General features: G+C 44.8%; 1 protein-coding gene across 2 annotated transcripts in view; it reads right to left on the bottom strand.

Moving 5' to 3' along the window:
* Positions 1 to 21,894, bottom strand: part of CCNB1IP1 (cyclin B1 interacting protein 1) — a 58,959-nt gene extending 37,065 nt beyond the window's left edge. For both annotated transcript variants that reach the window (XM_082259880.1, XM_082259881.1), the window contains exon 1: positions 21,803 to 21,894. The gene's annotated coding sequence lies outside the window, so the exon portion shown is untranslated. The remainder of the gene's footprint in view (positions 1 to 21,802) is intronic.
* Between the last annotated feature and the right edge of the window lie 305 nt (positions 21,895 to 22,199).

The raw sequence follows: 22,199 nt of genomic DNA, 5'->3' as shown, positions 1-22,199 counted from the left end.
ATATTAATTTATCATGTTTATATTATATACCAACTGTGGGTTACACACCTCATTTAAAGCGGAGTTCCACCCTGGGAATACTTTTTTAATAAAAATACCCCCAGGACAGTCAGGGCTAGTACATTCCACAATGGCTAGCCTCTGATCTGTCCCGGGTTGCACTTACCTTTTAGGAGAAATACTTACCTTGAAAAAGTATTCTCCAGCGCTGCCATCTCAGGTGTGGGCAGCTTGAAGCCAGCGCGATCCTCTTCTGTGTCCTCTCCCGTCTTCTTCGTTCCCACGATGCACTGCACCGGCCCCGCCTTCACTTCCGGTGCGCGCGTGTCATCCCTCCACAGCTTCTGGGCATGCCCAGAAGCTGTTTAGAAGGGAATGACGCTCACGCCCCGGAACTGACGTCGGGGCAGGTACAGGCGCATTGATTCCTGGGAGCGATGACGTTCAGCTCCCAGGAATCATTGCAAAGCCAGGAAGTGACGAATCGCCGTGGCCGCCGAGGGGAGGAAGAAGGAAGTAAGGTGAGTAAGGTAAAAATTGCGATTATCCATTTGTTTTTCAGGTGACCCGGAGCGAGAAGATGGAGGTAAGTATAAATTTAGGGTGGAACTCCACTTTAAAGTCCCAAACTTCCTCTCCTTCTAGCAAAGGTAGAGAACTGACCATGGTGCGTTCTGCTTAGTGTGGTCAGTCGTTTTTTAATAGTAAAGCAGAGGGACTGGCAGGAACACCAGGGATTTCACACAAAGGAAGCGATCCAAAGAGAACAGGACACTATCTCATACAGGTACATGGTACAGCAGGCACATATCAGGAATTTGAAATGTTGGGGTAACAAACACTTTAACTCCTAGGATAACTTCTAATGATTGCCTCTGCAACCCACACTTTTAGTCCCTCTGTGGAACCATGATGCTTCTCCAAAGTGTCTAGGCACACTATGGTCACAAATGTCTTTTTTTTATCATTCTGCGGTGCTCACCAAAGGGACTGTGAAGGGCCCTAACTGTACACCCTACATAGAATAATCCACTGGGGCACGAGGGACAACAGTTATAGAATGCTGGTATATGTTATCATTGGCCAAAAAAGACTTCTGTCCATGCGTAATGAACTGACGGATCAACACTTCCTTTTTCTGCACTGGAACATACCTACAAGTTTCCTAATCAAAAAAGCTACCTCCAGGACAACAGTTTAGATTTCGCATCTTCAATATAGTAGGGGCTCGGCTCTTTAATTTAGGAGCCTTATGATAGGCAAACCTTATTTTTTTGAGCAGGATAGAGCCTAGTTTGGGATCCTGTAGTAGGATGGGCCAATGTTTGATCACAATTCTTTTCATACACACTATTTCCCCTAATGGAATTGTGTGATACATTTTATGTCATAGTGGGGTTGATTTAATAAAACCAGAGAGTGAAAAAGCTGGTGCAGCTCTGCGTAGAAGCCAATCAGCTTCCATTTTTTTTTTGTCAAAGCTTTATTGAATAAGGTGAAGTTAGAAGCTGATTGGGTACCATGCACAACTGAACCACAGTTTGCACTCTCTAGTTTTAGTAAATCAACTCCAATGTGTTTTATCCTTCAATTTCCTCATTTTATTTTGTGGTAAAGGATACACCCTATGGGGCCTCCCTCACCAATTCTCAAGGGTAACTTTTATTTATTCTTCTTTATTTGTTACTTTGCTCAGTATAATCCTCTGCCAATGTGCATTTCCTCCTCAACCCACAAAGTTGGCTTTTAGATATGTTTAACTTCCTCTTGGGATGGTGACAGCTATACGAATGCGGGTAAGAATTGCCGAAAGTAGGCTTAAAGTTGTTCTTAGATATTATTTTATTTCCCACTACCCCAAGCTAAATTGTATATCTGAAAACAAAAACAAGGAATTGGGATCACAGACATACATGGGCTAAATGTAGGTGGATATTACTTTTATTGCTAATTAAAATGTTTCATTTTACTGACACCATCCTGTATTCTGTGCTTGTGTTTCCTACCTATATGTCAGCTAGATTTTTCCCAAGATTTGGATGATGGTGCTGTGTTTGGTGCTCTGTGTGACCCTAATTTGATGACATTTCCAAGCTTATCGATAGACATTGCTTGAACTGCTTAAGGCTGATTAGGGCTTACTTTATCACTATAGCCTGGTTATTTATACCCTTTTGGATATGAACATTTTTTGTGCTACAATATTTTATCTAAATAATGGAAAATAATATAATAATTATTGAAAATAGCTGGAATATTTGTTGGACAACAACTGGAGATACATTTGAAGGTATGCTGACATGCTATTGCCATAAAGGTGAATGAAACACTTTAGGCTCATGGTAACCACAGCATGACTAATGGCATAAATTAATATTGTACTGATAATGTTATGGATTAGAAAATACATTGCATGTATAAACAATCTAGTGTGCTAATATTAAATAGAGTTGAGCATTATATAAGTAAAAAACAATGACATTGTATATGTATAATTGAAATGCATTTATTTAGGTTCAGAGGCGCTTCATATACAATATTAGCAAATAGTTTAATATTTCTTCATATAGTTCATACTCAGAATATTTGTAAAGACCATAGTACACATTTACATCCAGCAACTCACATTAATGCTAGACAAAATCATATCAAATTTACATGTTCCAGGTTTAATTCATTAATGCTCTTGCTTCTTTAGTTTTGGAACATCTGCCTTATGCATGTATGTCACACCTCTTTCTTGCACTTCATTGTGCGCATGGTTTGTTTGATCCATTTAACGTGGGGAGAAACTTTAGTGTATAAGCCAGTGGATGGTTTCATATCGTTTGCACCATGTACAATTCCTTGAAGGTCCATGCCACAGAATAAAGGACCACCAGAATCACCCTGTATAAACAAAATATTACCGTTTATCATTAATATATATGGAACAGATTTCTAATATTTATCATTATAATAATTATAATAATAATAACAATAATAGCTAGTGGCATGTACAGTCTGAATAATAGCTACAGCCAACTTGATATGGGAAACCTGCCTGACAAAGCTGGTCACACACCAGCAGATTTGGCTTCTTAAAGTGGACCTTGCACCAAAGATGCAAGGCCCGCTTTTTAAGTGGCCCTCCGATCCTTGAAAATGCAGCATAAATATTCTTTATAAAAACCTATAGGGGGGAAAAAGTTACCCAATAAACTTAGTTTTTTCCTGACTTCTGCCTGTTGCATCTAGGCAAAGGTAATATCACCCCCCTTCGGGTGGAATCTGAAGAATGAAGAAAACTCCAAATCTTGCTGAGAAGATACTCCCAGCACTATGTTGTAGTGTCTTTTCATGGATATGATATGTTCATCGTTCCCCTGGATTACTAGGTCTGCTTTAATATCAATGCTGGATGGGATCATTAGAAGACACAACTGAACTCTGTGCTGGTTTTTGATAATTAGGATGGGCGAAGTGCTTTGGCTGTAAAATTACTATTTTGTGGTAGGCAAAATTTGGCCGAAGCAGAAACATTTTGCCCACTGTCCATGAGCTGTTTAGAAGACATTTTCTTAAAAAAAACATTTACTTTGTATTTCATTTATTTAGAGAATATTTACTGAGGGTCTATTGCTAATGGTTCTGCAATTTACTAAATGGGATCAGGTATGTCATGTATGGAACTAAAAGTATGTCATCTTCAAGAGTTTAGCATATTATATATTCTCATAACCATTACATAGGCTTACAGTATATGCTTTCTGCCTAATGCATTCATATCAGTGTGCAATGATGTGCCCTTATAGGCAGAGGTGGGGGACTTGAGCCACATGACTTGACTTAAGTCAGACTTAAGTCACCAGTTTGAGGACTTGAGACTTGCTTGACTAAAATTAATAAAAGACTCGACTTGACTTTGACTTGGTATTCATGACTTGAGACTTGACTTTGACTTGAGACATATGACTCGAAATGACTTTACTTTTTTAAGTTATTAAATATTTGCATTTTCTCAAGATGTGTTAAAGCAAAATGAACGTGCCTGTTATGTTTCTGACACCACAGTCACTTAAAACACCTCAGTGTGTTCTGATTTTTAGGACATTGGCTGTTTAACAATGGAAATACTTAACATGTTTTTAGTGACTGTGGTGTTGAAACATGACTGGACGAAGGATTTTGAGCTGTTTGGGCATTCAAAGTGTTTCTTTAATATGCCAAGAAAAAAGCACTAAGCAGTTTTGTTAATGTTGAAAATAAAACAAAACCTTTCCTGACCACTGACTTTTAACTGATTTAAAGGTGAAAATTGGGGTAGATCAGTATTTTGACTTCATTTGTGACTTGACCAAAATAAATGACTTGACTTGACTTGCTTGATTTCTAGCAGGGACTCGACTTGACTTGCTTGCTTTTCGCCACACTAACTTGGGGCTTGCTTGAGACTTGAAGGCTAAGACTTGAGACTTGCTTGTGACTTGCACATGTGTGACTTACTCCCATGTCTGCTTATAGGCTACTTTTCCTGGGAGGCAGCCTGTGACCACATATCTTTGTGGCTGAACAGTTCCATAATTTTTCAAAAATCTCAAAAATGAATTTAGTAGTGTAATGTATTACTGTGATAAAATTTACTAAAAGCTTTTATATTTAAGATATACATAAGAAAGTCATCTGTAAAAAATATGACACAAAAAGCATACTGATGTTGACCTAAACATCTTGCCTCCTTAAGGCCTCATGCACACAGGGCATTTTTACAGCTGCTTTTAGGAGCGTGAGACGTTTTTTTTTTTTTGCAGCTTAAAAATGCCCCTCCATGTCATTCTATGGCCTCATGCACACAGGCTTTTAGGAGCTGAAAGTGGCATAGGCATTTTCAAGCTGTAAAAAAAACCCAGGGCCTGCGCTTTCTGGAGCAGCATCGTTAAGCTGTAAAAACACCTGACGCTGCTAAAGGCTGCATACAGCCTTAGGCCACGTCAGACGTTTTTAAACTGTAGTAGTTGTATTTGAGGTTGGAAAATAGAAGAGGGCAGAGAAAGGCTGCTAAACGCTAACGCTGCTAAATGTGGCTAAAACGTGCATTAACACCAATACAAAACACTTCTAAAAGCACGTTTTTACAGCTGCTTTTCCTGGCCTCAGAACTGGCTTTGCAGCTCATTTTTTCAAACGCCCTGTGTGCATGAGGACTTAAAGTATATTTCCACTTTTGCAGTTAAATTTGACATATACAGTGTGTATATATATATATATATATATATATATATATATAGATTTATTTATATACACACAGTATATTTTTTACTGGTTAGATGTTTTTTGCTGAATTTGAGAATTTTTGAACAATTTCTGATTGAGTCTGTCCTAAGGACAGGCATAAGTTTCCTCTCATTACCATACAATGTAAGGTGCTTCTAAACCTTTAACCCTTTGTTAGGACATACAGTTGTTCAAATTCACTTACAAGTGATAATGAAGAGCTGCCTGCGTAGTACAGGCAGGGTTAAACACCGCTACCTAGTCCCCTGTTGAACAAAGAGAGCTACATAAGATGGATTTTACTGTACTGGAGAGTCCAGAATAGAGCATCTAAAAAAGGTAATCTGCAGTTTTTAAATGTTTTTTTTTTTTTAGGGTATGCAATGTGAATGTAACTAATTTAAAGTAGGCTGTATCCCAGCTAAGCTGCAGAAGTGGAAATACACTTTAGGTCTTGATGTGCAGGCACTATTCAGTAAAGAGTTTGTATTCTTAAAGCTGAGCTTCAGTCTTACCTTCAGTCTTGAATAAGCTCCTTTCGTATACTAAAATCACTTACAGTGATTTCATTACACACTGTGAGCTCTATATGAGCAAGTTGGATAGAGTCCGCCTCTTTCCTGGCTGGAGGCATGCAGCATCTTCTACCCCTTCCCTTCCCAGCTTTACTGCCCCTGGTCTGCCCCTTTTGTCACATGTGGGTGATGCCTAGCGCAGTCTGGTGCATGCAAATACAGCTTGCCTAGAAGCTCCCACTCCTCCTTACTGACTTTCACCAACCATGGCATTTTGATATTTGCATATCTCCTCCCAAGCACCAGCCCCTGCTTGCATTAGGGCTGTAGGTCTTGGGAGAAGTACTATGTCAGGGTGCTGTCTTGTTTTTTAAAACAGCACCCCCAGGCCTCTCCCACTAGTTATAATCTGCCTGTATTGTATAGAGAAGTACAGAGACACAATGATGTCATTGGGTCTAAAATAAGGTATGCAATAAAATATCATTAGCATATTGCTGGAAGCAGTGGGGATGGAGGAACCAGTGAAGGTAAAATATAATACTCACATTCGATGCATACTTTTCTTCCTGTGGGTCTCCAGCACAGATAAATTTCTTCACATCAATATTTGGGTATGTCTTAGAACATATTTCAGCTGAAACCACTTTTAGATCAGTTTTTTTTAGTGTTGGAGACTCAAAGTTGTTATATCCTTTATCTCTGCCCCAACCTGCTACACAGCACACGCTTCCAGGGTTCACCTTCCCTCTGCTGGGGTTAATGGGCAGTGGCAATACATATCGATTTAACACTGCTTTTTCTCTGAGCTACAACACAAGCATACAAAGGTGAAATTATTTCATTAGCAAATCAAGAACAACATCATCTTAAAAAATAGGCGTTTTATCATTATCATAGTGACTCTGACTGTATTAAAGTTAAACTAATCATTATAATAGAAAGACTGCGTAACAGCTGCCCTATGCCCATGGAGCCATGCTAATAGTGTACTTGGGCCTTTTTGGGTGCTTCTCACCCCCGTCTTCCACAGTGCTTTTCTCTGTGCCTGCGTAGCCTATTGCCAGACCCAAGCATTTTCATATGGGGGCAAGGAGAAGGTATACATAGCTCTGAGCAAATACTAAATACAGCAAATCTCCTTGATATGGGGGAAATATAATTATGCTGCTATTATTCCATTCTTATTGATTGTAGGTCAAGTATATATAGACTTTTTGGGCTCGTAGCCTTTAGAGAAGTATTGAGAACTCTGGTTGGATGCACTTCATCATCTGTTGAACCTATTGTGGGTTAATATTAAGTTATTCGATTTGAAGTGTGTTTTACACTTTATACAACAAGCTCAAATAAAGTTTTCTACACATTCTTACTCTATACCCAGGTAAAGTGCATCACCACAGATGAGGTTCCTCCTCTTGTTTGGTCTAACCTAGCCCCTGTGTCCAGTGATAGCTTTACCTAGCATTTGATGCACCACCTAACAAGGGCTGTAAAATGAGAGTGGAAATTCTCTCAGTGAGGACACAGACAGCAATAACAATGCTAACTTTTCCCCACTGTAAAAAAACAAAAAAAAAAAAAAAAATAGGTTTTGGCTGTAGTTAGGCTTTAAGTTTTACTTCCCAATATTTTTGGGAATGCAAGCAAAAAAAAAGCAATTGCAAGCAATTTTGTTTAAGACTAATCAATAAAAGTATAATTTCCTTATACCTTGTATTGAAAGAAAAAAAAAACACTATATTCCAAACAGTGTAGTTCTGGCACCATTCATTACCATTACCCAAGAATGGAAATCTGAATGATTGCTTAAAAGGCAATGGTGCTCCACATTAGAAAATTAGAGCTAAATGGCAGGATAAGTAAAAATTGTCTAAATACAAGAGGCGTTTGTATTCTTGTCTTGGTGTGCTTTGTGTATTTCTTCTGTGAAGTAATCAGTGTGAAACCTTGTCTCTGTGAGGAGCTTCCTGTAATAAAGACTGGTCTCTCCTTGTGCAGTGTGACTGGTCTTGTCTCCGCCCCTGTGTACAGCACAGTGATAATGTCTCTGCTACTTTTATTTAGTAATATCTAGGTTTGAAAAGGTGTTTGATGCACAAAAAGTAGTAATACATCCCCTGTATCTATTGAGGAATATATTTAACGGAAAGTTTATATGCTTAGAAAAGCTTTAACTACCTATGAAACCATGTCAACCAAACATTTCAGCACAATTGGAAAACAATACCACATTTTCTCCGAACTTACCTTTAGCAGCATGATGTCATTGCCATCTTTATAGTATTGTTTGTGTGGGGCAATTTTACAAACTTTTATTACCTGCCAGGAATTTTCTTTAGATATAACATTATGAGCTCCCAATATTACTTGCATATTTCTGTAATACAAACACAAGAAAATGCAAGTGTAATCAAAAGAAAAGAGACGTGTCCGATGAATCTGTGGGTGACTGCATGGGGATAGGCTGGATGTTAACTGGTGAAAAGCTAAACAGACAAATGAGGAAACCTGTCCTTAGCACTATACCCCTCCTTCCTTCCCCAGTAAGCTGTCACAATGCTCTTTCTCTCCACTTCTTCTATCTCCTACCTCAATTCATCCATAGAAACTCAGCTGAGGCAACTGTGTTGCAAATGTGTATGTATGTCTTTGCCACCAGTGGGCCATTGAGAACCCCCCCCCCCCCCCCAATCCAATGGCCTAGTTGCTGTCAAACAGTAACCCTCTCTTCACTTCCAACCAATGAAGAATCAGGAGGAAAGTCAAAAAGCCTTCTGTATATCAGGCAGGGAGTGAAGGAGGTGCTCTTTGCCCAACAGCAATTGCTTGTTACAATAATAAGAAGCATGGCAGGAACATCATGAAGAATGCTGAAAACAGAGATGTGAGCAATAACTTATAATTGTATCCTCCAACAAGTAATGGAAATCCACTTTCCTTTGTGTGTTATATTAGTCAAATGGGTTTTTGACTTTAGATCAATTATTCCTATTAGGAGAGATCGACTGAAACCAAAATCAGTCATTTATGAACGTGTCTATGGCCACCATAAGTCTCAGAGGACCCTTGTGCAGATGTACAGTTTGCACAAATGGTACATTTACCCTGTAGCAAGGAATACAAGATGCAGGCACAGGGGAGAGACAGTGGATGACGGAAGCACATAAACTGACCACGGTGTCAGGGCTCAGAAGCCATGATAAACCGTGGTAAGTTCACAGCAGTGGGGGGATGGGATGGGTTGAGTGGCAGCAGGGATGGGATGAGTGGAAGCAGGGATGGGATGAGTGGCAACAGGGATGGGATGGAAAGCAGCAGGGATGGTATGGGTTGAGTGGCAGCAGGCAGCACGGATGGGATGGGATGAGTGGCAGCAGGGATGGGATGGGATAAGTGACAGCAGGGATGGGATAGGATGAGTGGCAGCAGGGATGGGATGGGGTGAGTGGTAGCAGGGATGGGATGGGATGAATGGCAGCAGGGATGGAATGGGATGAGTGGAAGCAGGGATGGGATGGGTGGCAGCAGGGAAGGGATGGGATGAGTGGCAGCAGGGATGGGATGGGATGAGTGACAGCAGGGATAGGATGGGATGAGTGACAGAAGAGATGGGATGGGAGGCAGCAGGGATAGGATTGGATGGGTTCAGTGGCACCAGGGATGGGAGGAGTGGCAGCAGGGATGGGGTTGTATGGAATGGAATGGGAGGAGTGGAAGCATGGATGGGATAAATGGCAGCAGGGATGGTATGGGACGTGTGGCAGCAGGGATGGGATGGGATGAGTGGCAGTAAGGATGAGATGGGATGAGTGGCAGCAGGGATGGGATGGGATGAGTGGCAGCAGAGATTGGATGGGAGGCAGTAGGGATAGGATTGGATGAGTGGAAGCAGGGGTGGGATGATTGCCAGCAGGGATTGGATGGGATGAGTAGCAGCAGGGATAGGATGGGATGAGTGGCAGCAAAGATGGAATGAGTGGCAGCAGGCTTGGGATGGGGTGAGTGGCAGCAGGCTTGGGATGGGGTGAGTGGCAGCAGGGATGAGATGAGTGTCAGCAGGAATGGGATGGGATAAGTGGCAGCAGGGATGGGACGGGATGGGATAAGTGTCAGCAGAGATGGGTTGGGATGATTGGCAGCAGGGATGGGATTGGATGGGATGGGATGGGATGAATGGCAGCAGGGATAGGATGGGATGAGTGACAGAAGAGATGGGATGGGAGGCAGCAGGGATAGGATTGGATGGGTTCAGTGGCACCAGGGATGGGAGGAGTGGCAGCAGGGATGGGGTTGTATGGAATGGAATGGGAGGAGTGGAAGCATGGATGGGATAAATGGCAGCAGGGATGGTATGGGACGTGTGGCAGCAGGGATGGGATGGGATGAGTGGCAGTAAGGATGAGATGGGATGAGTGGCAGCAGGGATGGGATGGGATGAGTGGCAGCAGAGATTGGATGGGAGGCAGTAGGGATAGGATTGGATGGGTTCATTGGCACCAGGGATGGGAGGAGTGGTAGCAGGGATGGAATGGGATTAGTGGTAGCAGGGATAGGATTGTATGGGATGGGATGAGTGGCAGCAGGGATGGGATGGGATGAGTGGAAGCAGGGGTGGGATGATTGCCAGCAGGGATTGGATGGGATGAGTAGCAGCAGGGATAGGATGGGATGAGTGGCAGCAAAGATGGAATGAGTGGCAGCAGGCTTGGGATGGGGTGAGTGGCAGCAGGCTTGGGATGGGGTGAGTGGCAGCAGGGATGAGATGAGTGTCAGCAGGAATGGGATGGGATAAGTGGCAGCAGGGATGGGACGGGATGGGATAAGTGTCAGCAGAGATGGGTTGGGATGATTGGCAGCAGGGATGGGATTGGAAGAGTGGCAGCAGGGATGGGATGAGTGGCAGCAAGGATGGGATGGCATGGGATAAGTGGCAGCAGGGATGGGATGAGTGGCAGCAGGGATGGGATGGGAGGAGTGGCACCAGGGATGGGATGTGTGGCAGCAGGGATGGGATGAGTGGCAGTAAGGATGAGATGGGATGAGTGGCATCAGGGGTGTGATGGGATGAGTTGGAGAAGGGATGGGATGGATTGAGTGGCAGCAGGTTTGGGATGGGATGGGTGGCAGCAGGGATGGGATGGGATGAGTGACAGCAGGGATAAGATGGGATGAGTGGCAGCAGGGATGGTATGGGTTGAGTGGCAGCAGGCAGAACGGATGGGATGGAATGAGTGGCAGCAGGGATGGGATGGGATAAGTGACAGCAGGGATGGGATAGGATGAGTGGCAGCAGGGATGGGATGGGGTGAGTGGTAGCAGGGATGGGATGGGATGAATGGCAGCAGGGATGGAATGGGATGAGTGGAAGCAGGGATGGGATGGGTGGCAGCAGGGAAGGGATGGGATGAGTGGCAGCAGGGATGGGATGGGATGAGTGACAGCAGGGATAGGATGGGATGAGTGGCAGCAGGGATGGAATGAGTGGCATCAGGGATGGGATGAATGGCAGCAGGGATAGGATGGGATGAGTGACAGAAGAGATGGGATGGGAGGCAGCAGGGATAGGATTGGATGGGTTCAGTGGCACCAGGGATGGGAGGAGTGGCAGCAGGGATGGGGTTGTATGGAATGGAATGGGAGGAGTGGAAGCATGGATGGGATAAATGGCAGCAGGGATGGTATGGGACGTGTGGCAGCAGGGATGGGATGGGATGAGTGGCAGTAAGGATGAGATGGGATGAGTGGCAGCAGGGATGGGATGGGATGAGTGGCAGCAGAGATTGGATGGGAGGCAGTAGGGATAGGATTGGATGGGTTCATTGGCACCAGGGATATGAGGAGTGGTAGCAGGGATGGAATGGGATTAGTGGTAGCAGGGATAGGATTGTATGGGATGGGATGAGTGGCAGCAGGGATGGGATGGGATGAGTGGAAGCAGGGGTGGGATGATTGCCAGCAGGGATTGGATGGGATGAGTAGCAGCAGGGATAGGATGGGATGAGTGGCAGCAAAGATGGAATGAGTGGCAGCAGGCTTGGGATGGGGTGAGTGGCAGCAGGCTTGGGATGGGGTGAGTGGCAGCAGGGATGAGATGAGTGTCAGCAGGAATGGGATGGGATAAGTGGCAGCAGGGATGGGACGGGATGGGATAAGTGTCAGCAGAGATGGGTTGGGATGATTGGCAGCAGGGATGGGATTGGAAGAGTGGCAGCAGGGATGGGATGAGTGGCAGCAAGGATGGGATGGCATGGGATAAGTGGCAGCAGGGATGGGATGAGTGGCAGCAGGGATGGGATGGGAGGAGTGGCACCAGGGATGGGATGTGTGGCAGCAGGGATGGGATGAGTGGCAGTAAGGATGAGATGGGATGAGTGGCATCAGGGGTGTGATGGGATGAGTTGGAGAAGGGATGGGATGGATTGAGTGGCAGCAGGTTTGGGATGGGATGGGTGGCAGCAGGGATGGGATGGGATGAGTGACAGCAGGGATAAGATGGGATGAGTGGCAGCAGGGATGGAATGAGTGGCAGCAGGGATGGGATTGGATGGGATGAATGGAAGCAGAGATAGGATGGGATGAGTGGCAGCAGGGAAGGGATGCAGCAGGGATAGGATTAGATGGAATGAGTGGCATTAGGGATGGGATGAGTGGCAGAAGGGATGGGATGGGATGAGTGGCAGCAGGGATGGGATGGGTTGAGATGAGTGGCAACAGGAATAAGAGGAGTGTCAGCAGGGAAGGGATGGGATGGGTGTCAGTAGGGATGGGATAGGATGAGTGGCAGCATGGATTGGAGGAGTGGCAGTAGGGATGGGATGGGATCAGTGGCACCAGGGATGGGAGGAGTGGCAGCAGGGATGGGATGAGTGGCAGCAGGGAAAGGATTGGATGGGATGAGTGACAGCAGGGATGGGATAGGATGAATGCAAGCAGGAATGGGATGAGTTCCAGCAGGGATGGGATGGGTGGCAGCAGGGATGGGATGAGTGGCAGCAAAGATGGGATGAGTGGCAGCAGGCTCTGGATGGGGTGAGTGGCAGCAGGGATGGGATGAATAGCAGCAAAGATGGGATGAGTGGCAGCAGGTTTGGGATGAGGTTAGTGGCAGCAGGGATGGGATGAGTGGCAGCAGGAATGGGATGGTATAAGTGGCAGCAGGGATGGGACGGGATGGAACGAGTGGCAACAGAGATGGGCTGGGATGAGTGGCAGCAGGGATGGGATTGGAAGAGTGGCAGCAGGGATGGGATGAGTGGCAGCAAGGATGGGATGGCATGGGATGAGTGGCAGCAGGGAGGGGATGAGTGGCAGCAGGGATGGGATAAGTGGCAGCAGGGATGGGATAAATGGCAGCAGGGATGGGGTGGCATGTGTGGCATCAGGGATGGGTGGGGTGAGTGGCATCAGGGATGGGATGAGTGGCAACAGGGATAGAATGAGATGAGTGGCAAATGGGATGGGATAGGATGAGTGGCACCAGGGATAGGAGGAGTGGCAGCAGGGATGGGATGAGTGGCAGCAGGAATGGGATGGGATAAGTGGCAGCAGGGATGGGACGGGATGGAACGAGTGGCAACAGAGATGGGCTGGGATGAGTGGCAGCAGGGATGGGATTGGAAGAGTGGCAGCAGGGATGGGATGAGTGGCAGCAAGGATGGGATGGCATGGGATGAGTGGCAGCAGGGAGGGGATGAGTGGCAGCAGGGATGGGATAAGTGGCAGCAGGGATGGGATAAATGGCAGCAGGGATGGGGTGGCATGTGTGGCATCAGGGATGGGTGGGGTGAGTGGCATCAGGGATGGGATGAGTGGCAACAGGGATAGAATGAGATGAGTGGCAAATGGGATGGGATAGGATGAGTGGCACCAGGGATAGGAGGAGTGGCAGCAGGGATGGGATGAACGGCATCCGGGATGGGATGGGAGGCAAAAGGGATGGAATGAGAGGAGTGGCAGCAGGGATAAGAGGAGTGTCAACAGGGATGGGATGAGTGGCAGCAGGGATGGGATGGGATGAGTGGCAGCAGGGATGGGATGGGGTGAGTGACAGCAGGGATAGGATGGGATGAGTGACAGCAGGGATGAAATGAGTGTCAGCAGGGATGGGATGGGATGAATGGCAGCAGGGATAGGATGGGATGAGTGGCAGCAGGGATGGGATGGTAGGCAGCAGGGATAGGATTGGATGGGATGAGTGGCAGCAGGGTTAGGATGAGTGACAGCAGGGGTGGGGTGAGTGGCAGCAGGGATGGGATGGGATGTGAGGAGTGGCAGCATGGATTGAAGGAGTGGCAGCAGGGGTGGGATGGGATCAGTGGCACCAGGGATGGGAGGAGTGGCAGCAGGGATGGGATGAGTGGCAGCAGGTATAGTATGGGGTGGGTGGCAGCAGGGAAGGGATGGGATGAGTGGCAGCAAAGATGGGATGAGTGGCAGCAGGCTTGGGATGGGTGAGTGGCAGCAGGGATGGGATGAGTGGCAGCAAAGATGGGATGAGTACCAGCAGGAATGGGATGGGATAAGTGGCAGCAGGAAATAGATGGGATAAGTGGCAAAAGGGATGGGACAGGATGGAATGAGTGGCAACAGAGATGGGTTGGGATGAGTGGCAGCAGGGATGGGTTGAGTGGCAGCAAGGATGGGATGGCATGGGATGAGTGGCAGCAGGGATGGAATGAGTGGCAGCAGGGATGGGATAAGCGATAGCAGGGATGGGATGGGATGTGTGGCAGTAAGGATGGGATGGGATGAGTGGCATCAGGGATGGGATGGGATGAGTGGCAGGGATGGAATGAGATGAGTGGCAGCAGGGATAAGAGGAGTGGCAGCAGGGATGGGATGGAATGAGGGGCAGCAGGGATGGGTTGGGATGAGTGGCAGGAAGTATGGGATGGGATGGAATGGGTGGCACCAGGGATGGGATGAGTGGCAGTAAGGATGGGATGGGATGAGTGGCATCAGGGATGGGATGGGATGAGTGGCATCAGGGATGGGATGGAATGGGATGAGTGACAGCAGGGATGGAATGGGATGAGTGGCAGCAGGGATGGAATGTGATGGATGGCAGCAGGGATGGGATGAGTGGCAGTAAGGATGGGATGGGATGGGATGAGTGGCATCAGGGATGGGATGGAATGGGATGAGTGACAGCAGGGATGGAATGGGATGAGTGGCAGCAGGGATGGGATGGGATGAGTGGCAGCAGAGATGGGCTGGGATGAGTGGCAGCAGGGATGGGGTGGGATAAGTGGCAGCAGGGGTGGGAGGAGTGGCAGCAGGGATGGGATGAATAACAGCAAGGGTAGGATGGGATGAGTGGTAGCAGGGATGGGGTGGAAGGCAGCAGGGATAGGATGGGATGAGTGACAGCAAGGATGGGATGAGAGGCAGCAGGAATGGGATGAGTGACAGCAGGGATAGGATGGGAATGAGTGGCAGCAGGGATGGGATGGGATAAGTGGCAGCAAGAATGAGATGAGTGGCAGCAGGCTTGGGATGGGATGAGTGGCAGCAGAGATGGGATGGGATGAGTGGCAGCAGAGATGGGATTAGTGGCAGCAGGGATGGGAGGAATGGCAGCAGGGATAGGATGTGATGAGTGGCAACAGGGATGGGATGAGTGGCAGCAGGGATGGAATGGGATGAGTGGCAGCAAGGATGGGATAGGATGGGATGTGTGACAGCAGGGATGAGATGAATGGCAGCAGGGATAGGATAGGATGAGTGGCATCAGGGGTGGGATGGGATAATTGACAGCAGGGATGGTATGGGATGAATGGCAACAGGAATGGGATGGGATGAGTGGCAACAGGAATGGGGGAGGGGGAATAGGACCAGCGGTGATGAGATAGTATAGGATCAGTGGCAGAGGTGATGGGGGGATAGGGATGAGATCAGCAGCAGTGCCTTCCCTCCCACCACCACAGGTGAGATGGGACCGGTGGTGGGAGGGGGACTGGCAATTACCCACTATGTAAGTCGATGGATCCCTCCTCATGGCTCTGATGACATGGGGACTCCTCGCAGAGCTCCTCCCCCTTACCTCTATTGGTCATCAGCTAGTTAGCTGACTTTGTCCTTCAGTTTTCTCCTCCCTACATGGCCTCTCTCTGGAGAGGATAGGCAGTGACAGTGGTCAGCCTCCCCAGTGGCGAGCGAGCAGGTGGCGGTCACCCCCCATTCCACAGTGGCAGAGTGGACGGGCGACTGCCTGCCCCCCTAGTTTCGGCCCTGGAGGCGCCCCCGAATGGTGTGCACTCTAGGCCAGTGCCTACCTTGCCTAGAGGTGGCGCCAGCCCTGAGTTTACAGAGGGGAGGACAGCACCAGGCAGGATCAGCCAGGTATTTTAGCGGATACAAAGTGCTGTTATTCATTCTTTAAAGGAACAGGATCTTTTTATTATTTATTTTTTTATTTTATTTTTTTAGGGTAACAAACGCTTTAAATATCAATTAATACAGTGTGTTATTTACTTTACAGCAAAATAAATAAAATTTAAAAAAAAATAAAATGTAGATATAACAAGAACATGTTAGGTCTGACTGTTTTAAGTGTTAAAATTTTAGTGATGGGTTATCCTAAAATATAACTTTACTTTAAAAAATCTTGTGGTGTGGATAAGTCACAAACCTTTATGTCTGCTGTTTGCTATGACTTTTCTAAAGGCATGCTTATGTTCCTTCTCTAGTTAATTTTTTTTTTTATATGTATTTTCTCCATAAAGAGTGGAGTCAGATCTTTGTATAAAGTACACACTCCCAGGTTTTCTTTATACACAGTTCTGTAACTGAAACCCTAATGAAATGAAGTTTCCCATACGTACGTGTCATTGCAGTGAGCTGCCGTCAAAACAACATCTTCACTTATCAGGATCCCACCACATCTTTTATATGAATTTCCTGTTATGTCAAACTTCAGAAATGCCATATAAGGCATGGAATGAGGACTGACTTCTTCTCCTTTAATAATCTCATCTGGTTTGGGATAATATAACATAGTAATTGAGTCTAAATTCATAGGATAGTAGAAATTCACATCTCATTTATACAGCAAGAGTCAAAGGCAGATACTACAGTATAATACAACACTTACCACCATTACACATTACAAACTTTGAAATCAAAATAAGGACTTTCCTACAGAAAAAACTTTATTTCCTGGAGCTCATCATGGCAGCCTACACTTGATTTGGTCCTGCCCCTAAAGGTAGGTTGACACGATGAGCCTCCAGGAAAGTAAAATGACAGTAAGTATGGATAACAATTTTCCATATTTTAGTAAAATTGCTAAACTGAACCCTTCCAGGATATTGGTCAAGATAAGGCCATGATGAATATTGATGTCTGGTCCCAGAGCAAATAAAGTATTTTTCTGGACAGCTCATTATTGCAAGCATGAATGCTTAGAACACAAGACGTTTACATTCTGGGCATTTGTCCCTGAGCATATATTGCCCTAACCTTATATACATATGTGCACATTCAGCCCCGTCCAGCTGCAGCTATCAGCATTATAATAGAGTTTGACAGGCTGCTGGCAGTGGGGCTGGATGCTGCAACAGTTCCCTCCAGCTCCAGCTAAATGCCAGAGCCTCATTCACACCAGTGTACATGAGGCCAAAGAAGGATCATTTACTAAAGGAGTGGAGAATCCTAAGACAATAAATTATGTGAATCCAGTCATAGGAAAATCAAATTCCTGTTCACTTTTTTCATCTGTACGTTTAGATATATATGTACCTGTACATACACCTAAAAAAGAAGCCTTTACTTCATATTAGGAGTGAGTGAGTGGGTCTGAAATGAGGAATGTAATAAAAACATAAATGTTATAAATAAAAATGTATTTTTTTGTGTTGATGAGGGGGGAAGGTGTGCCGTGATCAGCGGCACCCGCACGCATGTGCGGGAGTGACATCAGTAATACAGCCGGAATCCGCAGACCTGGAAGGAAGACAGGTGAAGATGCATGCAGCTGGCAGCGGGGACAACGCGGGCTTCGTTGCAGGTAAGTGTCACATAATGTGCTAGTATGCGGTGTATACTAGCACATTATGCATTTACTTTGCAGGGAAAAAAAAGGAAGAGTTTACTTCCTCTTTAAAGCAGTATTAAACCCAAAAGCAAACATTTATTATATTGCAGCTTACTAATTCTTAGATGGTATTGTTTTTTTAGGTTTCTTTTTAAGCTTTTTTTCTTCTATATTAATCTGGTGATCCAGCCAGTAAGTCTGTTGTTTTTCAAAAGAACAATCTCTCCAGCAGAATAATCAGTTACAAGGTTGAGACAAAACATTTATTACTGACAGGGGTGCTTACAATGGTTAGCTCTTATTTATTAATGTAAAAAGTTTATCCCTATCTAACTACTTATAAAGTGTGAGCTGGAGTATAGTAAATCTGCTAGTACATCCAACACTAAACCCCCCCCCCAGACTGACAATGCTGTTGTCCAAAGGTGTCCCCTGTGCTCCTTCATCCAGAGTGGAGGCACACTAATACAGGAGGCGTGTTATTGACCAGATCACCAGATGAAAACAGAAGGAAAAAAGCCCCCCCCCCCCCAAAAAAAAAAAAAGAAAAAGAAAACTAATGCAGCTTTTAATTGCTAAGCTGCAATATATTATAATTTTGGATTTGGGTCTAATACTACTTTAAGATTCTCTTTTTGGTGTGCTGGCCATTTTTGCCTGCGATTACATGCCCTAACCTCTGCTGAAGTAACTTAAATCAGATATTTAACATTTCGCCATTTTATTTTATTTAATTATTGTGCATTATTTTCCAGTTATCTATATTTTCCCTAAGGCTCCATTCACACCTGGGCGTTTTCAGCTCCAAAAACGCTCAAAAGAAACGCTTCCAAAACACCCAACAAGTAAAACCCCATTCATTTAAATGGCCCCTGTTCACATCTGAGCGTTTTGCAAAACGCCTGTAGCTGAAAAAAGTACATGAGCTTCTTTTTGGGCTGATTACCAGCGTTTTTGATAGATGTCAATGAAAAACGCCTGAAAAAATCGCGGTAAAATCGCGGTAAAAATCGTAGTAAAAATCGCTGTAAAATCGCGGTAAAAAACGATACGCTCAAGTGTGAATGCAGCCTTAGGCTCCATTCACACCTGGGCGTTTTCAGCTCCAAAAACGCTCAAAAGAAACGTTTCCAAAACGCCCAACAAGTAAAACCCCATTCATTTAAATGGCCCCTGTTCACATCTGAGCGTTTTAATGCCTGAAGCAAAACGCCCAACGCTCAAAAAAGTACATGAGCTTCTTTTTGGGCAGATTACAGGCGTTTTCCATTGGTCTCTAGTCAATCTAAAAATGCCTGCACAAAAAACGCCTGCAAAAACGCCCATAAAAACGCCTGAAAAAAACGCCTGAAAAAACGCCTGAAACAAAAACGCCCAGGTGTGAATGGAGCCTAATGCCCCATACACACGTGCAGATTATCTGCAGACTTTTGTCTGCAGACTTACCAAAACCATATAATATGGAGGTCAAATCTAAACACTTTCAATTTGTATGCAATCCGGCAGGCCCTTGCACTACATAGAAAAGGTAAGTCTGCAGACAAAAGTCTTCAGATAATCTGCACGTGTGTATGGGGCATAAGAACCCTTTTCCTGTCACTGACTTGTTACCATGACATGGTTATGTAAAATTACTTTTAAGAAAAGATTTCGGTGCCCCAGATTTCCTCCCATGAGTTTTACTGCAAGCATCAAAGCAAAATCCCAGAAGTGCACTTTAGATGCACATTAGATGCACATTCGATGCTGCCTTGGACATAGGATCAGCCATGCATGACTTTGACACATCTTCCCTGCAATAGCGCATGCAATATAACAAATGCTCTGATGTGACTCAGATGCTTTCTAAGGCTAGGTTCACACTGCTGTAAAATGGGACCTGACTTGTGAGACCTCAAGTCGCATGACATGTCGAATTCACTGATAAGACGCAAGTCGCTCCGACTTTAGAAAAGGTTCCTGCACTACTTTGGTCCAACATGGGTGCGATTTCAGCCCTTGTACAGGCTTCTAAATAGCATCCAAGTGGGATCAAGTTAGAAGCAAGTCGAAAAGCAAAGTTGCATGACTTTGCCATAGCAGCAGTGTGAACTAAAGTTCTTCATACAATTGACTTAAATAGGAAACTACAGTGAAAGGCACCTGAAGCTGCATTGTGTAGGTTCATTTTAACACCTTTGAGACCGCCCGTCGCACATTTACTGCAACAGGCTAGCTCTCCTGTGCGAACCGACGTAGCCCTACGTCGGTCGCGCACTGGATGCTAGGGGGTGAGCATGCGCCGCCTCCGGCCTGCTCCCGCCCTCACTAGGCAGTGGGGAAGTTAATCCACGGGGCCGGCGGCCGCTATTGCCACTGGGCACCTACGACTGCTCCCTGCTGAGAGAAAAGGACAGTCTGCTGTTGTAAACACAGCCGACCGTTCTTCTCTCTGAAATGATCACGGAGCACCTGTGATCCTTCTATCTAAGAACACAGGTCTCTATGGTCATTTCACACGCCCATCCCCAATCCAGTTAGTAAACACTCCCCTAGCCTCACACTTAACCCTTTGATCACCCCTGGGTTAACCCCTTCCCTGCCAGTGTTGTGTCATTATTACAGTAACAGTGCAAATTTTTAGCACTGATTACTGTAGTAATGTCACTGGTTCCCCCCAAAAGTGTCAAAAATGTCAGTTCAGGGTTCGATCTGTCCGCTACAATGTCACAGTCCCGCTAAAAATCGCTGATCGCTGCCATTACTAGTAAAAAAAATAAATAAAAATTACATAAATCTTTCCCCTAGTTTGTAGGCGCAATAACTTTTGCGCAAACCAATCAAAATACACTTATTGCGTTTTTTTTTTTTTTTTTTTTTACCAAAAATATGTAGCAGAATACAAATTAGCCTGAAAGGATGAAAAATGTTGATTTTAAATTTTGTATTTGGGAATGTTATATAGCAGAATGTTAAAAATTGTTGTTTTTTCTTTTCAGAAATGTCGCTCTTTTCTTGTTTATAGCACAAAAAATAAAAATGACACAGGTGATCAAATACCACCAAAGGAAAGCTCTGTTTGTGTGAAAAAAAAGACATCAATTTTATTTTAGTACAGCGTTGCACGACCGCGCAATTGTCAGGTAAAGTAACGCAGTGCCGTATCGCAAAAAAATGGCCTGTCATTAAGGTGGAAAATCCTTCTGGTCCAGAAGTGGTTAAAGCACATTGCAATGCATATTTTTAATAAGAATGGTCTGCATTGACAGAAATTGATTTTTAGAATACCATGAAGTTTGCAGCTCATTATAAAAATGAACAGAAACCCATCAGTTGTGTATAATCCGTGAGTTTGGAATTAGATGCATGAATTCATGGCAAACCAACACTTTACAGTATAATCACTGGATTGCATAAAGCACAGGACACCAATTAGGAAACAGAGACTTCTACTAATGACTAGTTTCTTAGAAATGACTAGTTCTACTTATGACATCACTAGTTTCTTAGAAATGACTAGTTCTAATTATGACATCACTAGTTTCTTACTTATGACATTACAAGTATTCAGCCCCTGTTCACACCGGTGTGACTATTCATGTGATTTGACAGGTCGAATCGCATAATAAGTCGCACCCTATTGTCGGCAATGGAACTTTTTAAATCGTTGCTTTTGGTGATTTCAAGTGCAACTTTCATAGACATCTGTGCATGAAGTCGCACAGATGTCAGCCAAGTCACACTGACATGTGGCTTTGAAATCAAGTGATTTCAAGTGAAGGTGCACAATTTCAAAGCCGCATTCAATGTGAACCTAGTCTGAAGGACATAGGTCGTTTACTTTCTCACCAATCACCGGTTTATACAAAAGTAATATACAAATGTTATAAAAACAAAATATTCCAGTGATAAAAAAAAAAAGATTCGAAAAATTAGATATGATGAAAAATGAAAATGTAATTTCTTGAAAAGTTTCCTCTACACTACAAAGGGACTGAATAAAGATGAGGTTACTTACATGCTGAGATACTGAGGATATAACAAGCCACAAGAAAGAAAATAAGCGAACCCATTGCATCAAAGAGACAAGACGACTCAGACAGGCTTATGCTGTATTTATATATACTACTGTACGAATGGAGTGTGAAAATTTCCCAGAAGCGTGCGGTGCGGGCAGGCCTGTGGCTTGTTATTCAGCAGAAAGCACACTGTGGCCAGAAATGATTAAATTCTGCACTTTAAAGTTCTCATTGACTGAAGGCACATTATATCAGTTTCTATATTCTAAAATGTCACAGTTACATTTAATATTTATTTTTCATGTTTTACCTGATTGAATTAAATCTGTAGTTATAGCTGACCTATACCTAAATTAACAATCCCCATCTGCAAGACAAATATATGATCTGTACTCA

The sequence above is a fragment of the Pelophylax lessonae genome, assembly GCF_965119305.1.
Source record: "Pelophylax lessonae genome assembly, chromosome: 1".
In the NCBI taxonomy this organism is placed as follows: Eukaryota; Metazoa; Chordata; class Amphibia; order Anura; family Ranidae; genus Pelophylax; species Pelophylax lessonae.
The sequence above is the reverse complement of the archived record's forward strand: the minus strand, read 5'-3'. Positions and strand labels throughout refer to the sequence as shown.